The 12,927-nt window shown below is 44.6% G+C and overlaps 1 long non-coding RNA gene across 7 annotated transcripts in view; it reads left to right on the top strand.

The window, feature by feature from the left end:
* The window catches only part of LOC146810698 (uncharacterized), a 330,854-nt gene that overhangs the window by 105,003 nt on the left and 212,924 nt on the right, over positions 1-12,927 (top strand). For 5 of the 7 annotated variants that reach the window (XR_014965722.1, XR_014965725.1, XR_014965719.1 and 2 more), the window contains exons 3-4: positions 5,100-6,604; positions 9,731-9,805. This is a non-coding gene — a long non-coding RNA (uncharacterized LOC146810698). The remainder of the gene's footprint in view (positions 1-5,099; positions 6,605-9,730; positions 9,806-12,927) is intronic. The other 2 variants (XR_014965720.1, XR_014965724.1) reach the window with 2 other exon arrangements.

Raw genomic sequence — 12,927 nt, forward strand, 5'->3', positions numbered from 1 at the left:
TGACACTTAAGTCTGGTGTGCCGCCCAAAACCTTTTTTGGGAAACCAAAAATGACGCCTGCAGCAGCGGTGTCCGGGGGGCAAGCTGGGGGCAGCCCCTCCGCATCAGTGGGCCCAACCCACCAACCCAGGCCCAAGCACATGAGTGTGGAAGAGATAGCCAGCCTAATGGTGGAAACCAGTGATGCAGAGCCTGAGCTAAACTTGTCACTATCTCAAAGTAGTACCCAATCAACGCAGGAGGAAACACAGCAGATAAGTGGTTAACAACAACAGCCGCAGCCACCACCCACAATAGTAGTTGTTGTTCCTCCCGAAGTAGGGGCAGTTCAGGAAATTGAGCCTCATGCAAAGGAAGAAGAAGAGGAAGCCACTCATTCAGAAGATCCAATCTTCCAAATCCCCAGCAAGGATAAGGAGGGTTAGTCCATCAAGTTCTTCGCCAAGCCCCCCTTCTGATGATCTAGATGCCACTTGGAAGCCACAAACGTAGTCTGAGAGGGAGACACGTCCCAAGACCAGGCTAGGGAAAAGGAAGGTTCCAGAAAGCCTTACACTTATGGAGGTTGATGTAGAACAGCAAGATGATGATGATGAGCCAGTCATCACGAACATCAAATCCGGCACCAAGGAGATGGAGACCAACATTATTACCCTATCCAAAATCGCTGCGAGTGATGTAGCACGCATACCACCAACACAGGTAACACCAACACGACCTACAGCTTCCATATTTGCATTAGAAAAGGCCCAGCAGTGACCTACATCCAGCACAACCACCACCTCAGTAGAAGTACGTAGTGGTACAGCACAGAGTCAAATTCAACGCACACCCTCCAGTTCATCCGGCATTGGAAGTGGCACCTCCAGCAGAAGGCAAAGTTAAGCTCCTCAGTTTGGGATTTCTTTACGGTTAGCGAGAAGGAGGAGAACATTGCTATATGCTCCATTTGTAATACCTCTGTTAGTCGGGGTAAGCTTGGTACAAACTACGGTACAAATAACCCATCTGAAAAAACACCACTTGATCAACTGGGAGGACCACCTTCGCGGCATAAAAACTGTAACTATTGGTGTTGATGGGGATAAACGAGTAGAAGAAGAAGATCCGATCACGGTGGGAGAGGAAGGATAGGGAGACATTCTCTCTGGTAGTGGTACACAAACTAGCCTTGTCCCCAGCAGTGCAGTGTTATCGTCGCCCACATCTTCAGCAACATCTCAGTGGCACAAGAGTAAGAGTCAGCCTGAGACAGCAAGGAATACCGCATTGAAAAAAAGTGCGTCGTTGAGTCTAAGAGAAAGGAAAACCATGCAGCCATCCATTATCAGCATGTTTGCGGGGAGGGGCAGTACGAATGCATCCACCCAATAGCACGTTTGTACAATGCGAAGCTGGCTAAAATGTTAGCACTAGACCTTCTCCCTTTTTCTTTTGTTGAAGGGGTGGATTTTCTGGAATTTGTGACAGCCATCTGCCCAAAATGGCAGGTTCCCAGCCGCTACTATTTTTCCAGAGTTGCTGTTCCAGCACTGCATCACGACATGCTGGAATTGCTTGGAAACGCGTTGAAGCAGAGTGCCGTTCAGAGTATTCACCTGACCAAAGACATGTAGACCAGTTGCCAAGCCACTGATTACATGTGCATCACTGCACTCTGGATCTCTTTCGTGGGGGTTAGAGAACAGATATCTGCTGGTGTTGACGCTGCTGAGATTTTTCATGCCACTCGCAAACATGCAACTGTAGCCATGTTTGCCATGGAGAAATCTCATACTGCTGCAAACATTTTGGATGAGTTTAACAGCAAGGTCTTTGAGTGGCTGCGCCCAAGAGGGCTTAACATTGGTTTTGTTGCCACGGACAATGGCAGTAATGTAGTTAGGGCCATGAAAGATGGTGGCTATTTCAGGGTCCCGTGTTTGGCACACTGCATTAACACTGTTGTTCAAGACTTTCTGATAAATGAATACAAAGACAGCAACTTACTGGCCACCTGCAGAAGAATATGCACACATTTCAGCCATTCTTTTAAAGCCTGGTGGCAGCTGAGGGTTATTCAATGTGAGCATAAAATGCCAGTCAAAGCACTCATCCAGGAGGTGCCAACACGTTGGAATTCAACTTTTTACATGCTTGATCGTCTGTTTGAGCAGTACATACCACTCAATGCTTATGTCATGCGTAGATTAGGGGAGCCTACTGTGAGAGGCATGACCATTGAGATGGGCCAATGGGGCCTCGTTAAATGCCTGACAGAGATGCTACTTCCTTTTGAGGTCTTCAGATGTGAAGTCAGCAGGGAGGACTGTACTATGGGCAAAGCTATCCCATTCTTGCACATGCTAGAGCAACAGCTAAAGGAGGTGTCTGAAACGTACGCAGGTGTGGATGACAAACAAGACGCACATTATTTGGTGGAATCCTTAGCTGTTCGCTTATCTGAAAATACAAGGATTCAAAATAACATTGTGTCACATCCACATTACATTACTGCCACAATTTTGGATCCATGGTACAAAGTATTTCTGAACAGTAAGGCAGTAATTCCTTTTTCAGAAGTGGATGTTGCCAAGTACAAAACTTTGATAGCTGAGCAAGCCATTGACTTTGAAAACACATGGCTGGTAATTAGAGACCCCCCCCCCCCACCCCAGGCCAGAACAAGTACTACAGGGCAGATTCCAGAGTCAAGTTCTACTTCAGAGCCTGAGGGCAGTGAGTTTGCCTCCCAGCAGTCACCAACACTACCAATAACATCAACAACAGGAAGAACAGGATCATCCACACTACAATCAGCAACTGATTGGTTTCTACGGCAGGGGTATGGTAAGTCCAGTGCTGATGCAAAGGCAAAAGAGGCCGAGCACATCGGAGCACCCCTGAGCATTGAGCGGCTGGTCCAAGCCTATCTAGATGACCCAACAGAGGTCTTCATGGATCGAAACCCATTGGTGTGTTGGTATGGGAAAAGAAGCCAATGGACAGTGCTCAGCAGGCTGACGATAAAGTATCAGGCTTCCCCTGTTGCTAGTGTCTCTTCTGAGCGTGTTTTCAGTGCTGCTTGTGCCATTGTAACTTTGAAAAGGACCAGTCTCTTGCCCAAAAGCGTGGAGAGGTTAACCAATGTCAAAATGAATCAGCACTTTATACCAACGGACTACAAAATACGTGAATCACAGCAGGAAGAGGAAAGCGACTTCGATGACGTAAGTAGTGGGTCACATGACCTACTTCTGTCCGAACCACCAGAGTTTGAGGATGAGCTCCTCTTCCCTGACAACTAGGCTTTCAAATTGTTACTTTCTACCTTCCTTTATTTGTGTGTGTATCTGTCTTTTTCTGCTTCAAACCAAATCACAACAAATCCATTACCACCGTCTTCTCTTTTTTTTCCCTTTTGGAGTTGCACCTCTGTGCATTTCACTGCCCACTCCTCAGAGTCCTGCTCCATCTTCCTGACTCGTCCTACATACATTTCCCTCAAGCCAGACATTGGATGGAGAATAGTACAAGAAATGTTGCCTCTAACAGTCCCTCCAGAAGAAGTAGTACTTGACTATAGCTATCCTTCTTTTGTTTCTGAGCCGAAACACATCACTGTCAGAACTAGGCTATTGCCTCGGCAGGCATAAAATCTCATCAATGTCAGAACAGAAGGTACTTGGCAGAGAAAGACATGAAACTCTTTGAAGAAACTTGCTGACATGTCACATTTCTGCAAACTCAATTGACCAATGGCTGCTACCCAGGCCGCGGCCCATCTGACAGCACTGACCATGTGAACCAACTTCAACTGCGACAAAGTGCCACAGATGAGTAAGAAAACCGAAACAGCGACTAACACTCAAAATTAATGTGGAGTAATAATGAGGCCACTGGCTCGGTAAAAAAACACACACCTGTCAGAAAGAACTAGGCATCTGACAGCCAAAGAAAAGAGTAAGACAGGTAATGTTGGCATGCGTTGTATGCATACTCAGAGTGATTGCTGTTTTTTGCATTGATGTTGGTGACATTGTACATGAAGTCGAACTGTACTAGTAATTAATATACCAACCAAAAGTGACTCAAGTGAAACTCAATATTTCCCTTGTTGTTTAATAACCAAATTGCACTCCTACTACCGCAGGCCAATGTCCGTTGCAATTTTTAATATGGAATATGGACTTAGTCGGAGTCGTTCTCGGTACACTACAGACTGAGTTGGAGTTGGCTAACACGTACAACATCATGATGATGACCATACTATCTTCGCAGTCAGTCAGTTGGATCGGAGATGATTGATGGAATGACTCTGGGCATTTCAAATCAAGTGGCATAAAAGGTTAATAAGTCAACAACCACAGCAGACCTACATGTCTGTGTAGTGGTGGAGTCGAGTAGTCACAAGTGTACTAGTGGAGGTATAACTGACAGCCGTGTGTTGATTTAGTTACTTACTTTGGAAAACGCTATGTTGCTGTATATGTGTCCTCCTGTAACTGTTTCTGGTTAATGGCGCTGTAAACAGACTTGTTGTTTAATAACAAAATTCTACTGCAGGGCTATGCATTGGATATTTGAATATGGACTCTGGACTCACTCGGTACACCACAGACTGAGTTGGACACCAGATCATGATGACCGCATATACTCTTCGCAGTCAGTCAGTACTTAGGATTGGAGGTGATTGATGAAATAACTTTGCTTTATGAAGTACCATAAGGTAAACATAAGTCAACAAGAACCACAGCAGACCTACGTGTCCGTGTAGTGGTGGAGTCGAGTGCAGTCATATGACTGACAGCGGTGCATTGATTTATTCACTTAATTTTGAAAATGCTAGGTTGCTGTATATGTGCTTTGTCTGGCTCTGTCAAAATTTCAGCTAAATGGAGGTTTGGTCACGGCCCGGTGCCGTGGGCATGGTCTGTCCTGTTGTTGGTGTAGCTTAAAAAACGCTGTAAACAGAGTAGACAGACATGATGTATCTATCCATGCCGCCTCAGACTAAAAGTGTTCTCTTCTCTGTCTTGTTGCACTCCTCCATAATTGATGCATTTTTTTTATTCTTTAAATTTTCAATATCCTATATGTTTTTCCATTTACACTTACAGGCCGGCTTTTACCCTGTGCCATACTTGGAAAAACAACACACACTTACCTTCCCAATGAATCTACATATGCCAGACAGCCAGTGGCGTCACCCAAAATTGATGGACGGAGCATCCATGGAAGGAACTGAGGACCAAGAAGAATGCCGAGATGCAACTCCCCATTTAACCAGGATAACACAGTAACAGTATCAACTTTCTTCATCTTTTAAACAATTTGATTCATTTTTTGTCTTCAATCATTAATACCGTGTGTTGTTGTTATTATTAATTATGTTTTCTCTCTGCTTATAATTCATACCTACAGCTATTTTTTAATTTTCTTTGCTATCTTTAAAAGTAAGCCCGGTACAACAGAACAAACTGTATGTAATCTGTGTCTCTATGAGGGCAGACAGGCAAAGTGCATACTATTAATATACTGATGCCCTGCACTGTCTAATTGTCTAGTAGTAGTTAGTAAGTTTTACTTATCATTAACCATCAAGTTATCATCATCATGCATGCATTTCCTTTTTCACCCTTAACACATTTATGGATATGGTAGTCTACAAAGATTGTATTTTCTTTTGTTGTTTGTCCATGCGTACTGTTTTTCTTTGTCAAACCTTTCCCCAAACCCCCCTTCCCAACCATTCACCAAACCATAACTCTCTTCCCCCGGGCTGTGTGATTTATTGAGGTGTGACTACATTAATGTACACCAATAATTGATCATACGCTTGCTGGGGCGGACGTGGGGAAAGCAACACTAATTTAATTTCAAGGCAGGGGGAGGATCTTCTTCTGCTTGCCCACCCATGATGATAAGTATATTTGCGAGTTAACCTTTTTAACAAAGGAACCATAATCCATCATCATTAATTGCCAGCATCGATTGTCATCCTTCCTATTACACACAGCACTAAAGGTTACGCTTGTGTCTAGTGTAGGCCTAGTTGAGTGACTCAAAAACAACTACAGTTTGTAACTTGTTGTACTAGGCTATCCCCTCCACCATTATGTTTTATTTACTTCACTCTACTACTCTAAGACTACTACTACTAGACTAAGGAAATTCTGAGAACATTCGTACCCTCACAAGTAATCCTTATTATGACAAGGGCCTAACTAGAAAACCCAGTCATTATATTTGCCATTGTCATGACTCAACGGGACTCTCCTGTTTTGTACCCTACTGCTTTACTTTGCACAAGATGTTATGTATACTTGATTTACCTGCATTTATTTGTTGTATAATTTAACCTTGCTTATTGTAAAGCGCTCTGATCTCCGCAAGGGTCTTGTTCTCGCTCTATAAAACTTTCAAAATAAATAAATAAATACTCCTCCCAGAGTCTCTCTCAGGTGACTGACTGTCTCATTTTCTTATTTTCTAAATGCTACTGCCAGTGTCTACTACTACTACTACCACCACAACTATGGCATCCGATTCTGCATTCTCTTCAGAAACCCAACCTGCATCGTCATGCAGCCATTGCTGTGCCTAACTTAAACATCAATCACAGGTAAGAAAAGAAAAGATGTTTGGGGGAGGTTTAATAATGGACTAGGAGCAGGAGAGACTGACCGTACTAGTAGGACAAGTCACTCAGTGAGGGGTACCGCATCTATCTGTTTGCATCTTACAACATCAGCCAATTATTTAAATCAAACACTGGCTGTGGCCCTGCAGCAGCAAGGAAACAGTGTGACGTAAAACAGTAACCCCACCCACAAAACATGAAGCACATCGTATGTAAATTATAAATATATATCATTTAATCCCCTAACAAAAATAAACTATGCAAAAAATCCCACAACAACACCTGACCCACCCCTCTCCCTAACCCCAACCAATGTCCAAAACGAAAAAGTCCAAAAAAGCAAATGTCCAATTGTCCATAAAAACCCCAACGCCCTATTTCCACTCACCAATAGAACCTATAACAAGCATTGGCATAGCCAATAGGTCTCGCCTTTGGGACCTAATAAGTGTTTAGCAATGCAACAGTTGCATAACTAAATACTTATAAGGTCCCAAAAGCAAGACCTATTGGCTATGCCAAGCGGCCATGGGGGCGCGAAAGTGATCGCGATCAATCATCAAAGCGGCTGTGAAAGTGAAAGTAATTGCGGTCAAGTGCGGCGCGCGCGCCCGCGCACATGCGCTGTAGCTCTAGGCTGGCCTGGTAGCACTTTTTGGAGCCCTCTCAAAAAGTCTCGCCAGACCAGCGCATGCGCTGGGTCAGGCGAGACCTAAAAAAGGGGAAATTGAACAGGGTCTTTAGCGGTGGGCTCTTCAGATGTCGCTCTCCAGGACCTTGAGCCTCTTCTTGACCTCCTCTAGCTCCTCCTCCAGTTGCGCATTCCGGAGGAGCATGTGGCACGCATATGCCCTGCAGTTGCATCCACAGGGGGGGCAGCAGTAGTGCTGGATGTTCTTGGTGGGCGGCGACGGGTGGCTGCCTGACCACGGCGCTGAACAACTGGAGGGGCCTGACTGGGGCCCGGGGCATTGGAGGAGGCTGCATCTGCTGCTGCCTCCTCCTCCGCCAGAGCCACCAGCCGTCTGTACTCAGCGCAGATGGCCTTCAGCTTCCGGCGCCGGGCCATGACTGTCAGCTCCTTCCTTGTTGGTTTTGGAGGAGCTATATCAAGAAAGAAAAAAATAATATTTTACCAATACTCTTAGCAAAACAGTAACACAAAATTAATTCAACACATAGTGGCACTAGCAAGCACAGTACTTAACATTTGTGGAATGTATCTGTCCTCCCACTTCCTCAGCCTCTAACATTTGGGGAGTTTCAGGCATTATACTAGCACTAAGGCACAGTACGTCGGTCTTCTTTTTCTCTTTAGTTTAGCGAAATTACATAACCTTGTTGTAGCTGGCATGCCAGCTCAGTCAGCTTGCGCCCAAGACAAACATACTCGAGTCTGACTCATGACGCAGACACACGTTAGTTCTATTTACTACTGTCTGCAGGTGGCGAAACTCGTAATTTTCTATTACGGGTGGCACTGGACATAGTCTCTCTGTTACATCAAGGGCAATTGCTCAATTTCACTTTCACCCTGCCCTGACTAGTACAAAAAGGCAGATTATATATCTGATCCAATGATCATTGCTTATATATGGGACGACATGAGGTACTTTATTTTGATTGATTGTGTAACCAACAGATAGGCCACACCCCATAGCAGGCTGGCTGACAGTAAAATTAACATAGGTAGGGAGTAGTCCTCTGAGTCGGAGGAAGGCGCTGATAACTACGTATATACACACTATATATATATGATGTGCTTGCAAAATACTGTGAGTCAAGGGAGTATTCTGAAAATACAACTTATATTCCCCTCAGCTTTGCTACTGTGGGTGGTTTCTTTTACATTCTCTTCAAAGACTCTGGTCTGCATCCAGTGACAGTCGCCACCTATGCTATCTATGATGAATACATCCAGGCATCCATCCATTCAAAGTAAATGTCTAACATTCTTCTTAATCTCTCAACAAACCTTAGTTTGTTTCACCAACAACCACCCATGCGTCCTTCCTTGCTTGCTTTGGCTTTGAGTTTGTTCCAAACACCGCTGACGATTCTTGCTATCCTATCCACCCATACGGTGTGGGCACCCATGCAGGCATCTTTTCTTTGACCTTCCACCCATCCTTCAACAACCCATGCATCTGATTCCTATCAGCCTCCTATGCATGCTTCCAACTCATCCTTCTCTGCCAGTCATATTGCATCTCGCCCGTCCTTCCTCCTTCCACCCTTCTTTTCCTTTTTGTTCAACACATCCATCAAGGTCATCTGATCTGACTTTTAGTCTTCTCCATAAAACTCACAGCTGAGTTGGAGTCAGATAGAAGAGGCCATTGGTTACTCAACTCACGCTGCTAATGCTATTGCTGCTAATGCATTGCTAATTAAAGGGTGTCTTCTTCAACTGTTGTCTAATGTTCGCTGCAACTTCATACTTGCTAAGTCTCAACAGTACAGTGAGTGTACAGTACACCCTTCCCGCTAGTGTAATGTCAATAAGTAAGCAACATAACTTACCACCGCCCGCTGCTGCTGCAGGCTCACCTCCTGTAGTAGCTCCTGCAGGTTCCACTGCCACATCTCCTGCTCCCTCCGGAATGGCCGCATCGCCGCTGGCCCTGGCACTGGTGGTGGTCGTTAGTACGCCTAGAAAAATTACACATTTTTAGACGCCATATACACCTCCCCCATTCATTCTTTTTCACTAGCAAGATTGAAAAAAAAGTTAATACATTCATATATAACTTACATCACTAGTCCAAATCGGGTACTAGAGTAGAGTAGACACTAGTAGTGTTATGGTCCCTAGGGTCATTCTAGTCTACTCTACTCTTTGCAAAGTTAGCCTGAGCAATGCACCATTTTAGCTTCATGTCTTTTGCGCACGTTACCTCGCAGCTTGTTGTGTAAGACGCCTTTGAACCCACATGAGCTCATACAGCTACTGTCTGAGCATTGCGCACAAGAGGTCGAAAAACAAGCCACTTTGTTATGGAGTTCTGGTCAGTCCGTATTGCTTAGCCATAGCATGCTACACTTTTTGGCATGACTGAGAAATGCTTGCATTATACTATCTAACATGCACAATTTTTCTCATAACAGGCGGAAGATTCCCTTCTACGAACGAACCAGAGCTTTGCAGAGCTTATGATGTAACCAGTACTTCTATGTTCTAAGGTGAGAGGTCCCCCAGAATTCGCACAGAGATCGTTTGTCTGACTCTTCGGTGGACTTGTAACAATGTTTATTGTTTTAATCTTATGCATTTTGCTTTTGTAGCTGGCTTATATAGTATAATGATTTGAATTGTAGAAAAACGTACAGAGCTTGTCAGTTGAAAATGAAACTTTTGAACTTCAACTTACACAAAGACTCTGTGGTATTTGGTGTGGTGGACTTACACGAGTGAGTAAGCGAAAGGGTGGTATTATGTTCTGGGTTGTCTAGTCATTGGGTATCTTCGGGGGGGTTCGGGGACCTAAATAGAGAGTATAGATAGTCGGTCAGGGGATTGGGCATTCTGACTGAGGTGTGAGGAAGGTCCAACCTCCCATCACCAACATCCTATTTCTTGTGCATAGTTATGTATGTGGCTGTGCAGAATCCCCACAACAGTAGTAGTAAATCCTATCAAAAATAGTCAAATATCTGGTTGGGCATTTTATTGATGGGAATTGTCGAAAAGCCTCAAGAAAGATTAAGAAGACCAGAAGAGGACAATCCAAAGGACTGGACTCCGTTGCTAGAGCTATTGGTGAATCTGAGTTTTATTTAAAACCTTTTAAATAAAGAGTGGCCAACTGGGCAAGCTTAGCTACAGACAGACCAATAGTAGTAGTACAGAGAGTCATAGGCTCATAGCAGAGGCAGTTGGAGGCAGGGATAACGACAAGAATTTAGAAACAGTCTAGATCGAAGAAGATTTGGAAAAAAATAGAATTAAGAAACAGAAATATTAGTTCAGAAAAAATAAGGTGCAGTAAAAGTTATGGAAATATAATTATTAATATAACCACTGGAGGACTTACTGGGGCCAGCAGCAGAGCCTTCGGTAGAAGACCGGTCCTGGCCCTGGGAGGCATCTTGATGTTTTTGTCCCGCTGCCGCCTGTGACCCCGTCGTCTTGCCCCTGGGTGCTGATCATGTAAGATATAACAAAGAAAGAAAGAGACAAACATTAATGATTGGTGTACTGTGAAGCAAATAAAATATTTTTAAAAACACTCAAAAAACATTTTAGGAAACAACAATTGCAATAAAATTGACCTATCTCATCAGATCGACTAGGAGTATTATTGCGGGACTCACCGACCGTCTACTTATTACTTATGAACACTAATCCAGTGTTCCATTCTGATTCCAGAATACTAACTAAGCCTATTTACCACCTGACCTAGCCCACATATTCCAAACGGGCCAATTGTCTGCATTTAAATTTTAGCCCTAAAAAATGCATAGGTGTAGGACACATGCATAAATTTGTGCATACACCAAATTGTTGGTTGGTTGCGTCTGATGTTATGCTAGTGACACTGATAAGCCTTACCACTCACTAAACAAACTATAAAAGGTTCTACTAAGGACTGGGGTAAGCATGCACTCAGTGACAGAGAGGATGCGTCACGCAAATTACCAACTAATACTAACTAAATCTATCAATCCATCCACCACTATCTCTTCTTAGCGACAGGAGGACAAAGGAAGGACTAGAGTCTCTCTAGCAATAGCATTACCTAACTTAAGTTCTCTAAGTAAACTCTTACATAATCAGCGCAAAGTAAGAGCAGCGCCGAGCACCTGTGTCCTACAATCACAGAAGATTTTGAAACGTAATTTACCTGCAATGTAAGCAGCAGTATTCTTGCTATTCGGAAAAAAATTATACACAACACTTATACTACTAGTATATTAGCTACTCACCAAGCCCCTCGACCTCGACACCTAGCAAGTCCAGCAGGTCCTGCTCCCGGTCCAAGCTGTCTGACCACCGGTGGGACAGCTGGTGATGGGTGCGCTGGACCCCTGATTGCCAAACACAGCCCGGCGCATCTCCGCCCACCGGCGGTGACGCTCCTGGGTCTGGTACCCGGAGCCAGGCCTGCCGCCTGCTGCCAAGGTCAGGGAAGGAGTAGGGGCTTAAAGAAGGAAGTAATATAAAACAGTAGAAAAGTGAAATAAACGCAATAAAAGTAGAAATAAAATGCAAAATATAGACTTAGGGACAGAGAGGGATAGATAATAAATAAAAAAGATCAGACAAACAGTGTAAAAACCTAAGGGTGGCAAAGATAGAGGGAGGATAGAAAAACAGACCCAAGAACCATAGCATAGAGTGAAAAAACAAGATGACAGCGCCCGTCGTGACCGCGTGGGTAAGTTCACGTGATATTTCCCCGCGAGCACGCAAACAGCATCGTGAACACGTAAAACACGTTCCCGAACATGACATGCTCATTGCGAACACGCTATACGTGGCCCGGAACAGGAAATAAGGCATCGCGAACGGGCGGGACAAGTGAAAAACAAGATGGCCGCGCCCATAGGCGACCGCAAGGGTAAGTTCGTGAGAACCTATACCCTGAGCACGCAAACAGACTCACGAACATGCAATACGCGTTCGCGAGCAAGAAAAATGCATCGCAAATGGACGGGACAAGCAACTACGCGCGCTTGCGTAGCTCGCGAAGTGCATGTGCAACTTCGCGTAGCTACGCGTTGCACAACTACGAAAACTATGCCCAGTTACCAAAGATTAGGGTCTCTCTTGTTAACTTTTCCCAAACCACATGGTTATTCCTCACTAAGTGGTTGTGGGGTTTCTCTGTGATAGGCCATGGTAGTAACCTGAGAAAAAGTCAGGGAGGCCGGTTTGAACGCAAGTCATGAGCCATATTTAAAAAACATTGTCAGTGTGTCGTGTGAAGCTTTCCTGGAAGTGGTAAATTATCTCTGCCAGCAGTCTGTAACCTCAGCCCTTTCTAACCATGCACAAAAGAAATTAAGGATATCAGGGGAAGGTTTTTCCTAATCAACAAGTTTGCCTTCACCGGTCTGTTCCTTCCTCTAACCGCCTCCCACCCTCTGCTTAGTGTTACCAACACTCACCTGCATAGCCACAGTCCTCCGGGACTGTGGCAGACTGCAACCCCTCTGCAGATGGGGACCACTACTTTTCACACCATAGCTCTTCCGGGTGCTCGTAGTCTTTGGTTTCCTCCTCCTCGCTCCTGTCTGACCTTTCTACCTCCTCCAAATTTGGCTGCCTCCCCCTATCCCCTCATTTCCAGCTGTGGACCGCT

This window comes from Triturus cristatus, chromosome 7, assembly GCF_964204655.1.
Source record: "Triturus cristatus chromosome 7, aTriCri1.1, whole genome shotgun sequence".
NCBI classification, from domain to species: domain Eukaryota; kingdom Metazoa; phylum Chordata; class Amphibia; order Caudata; family Salamandridae; genus Triturus; species Triturus cristatus.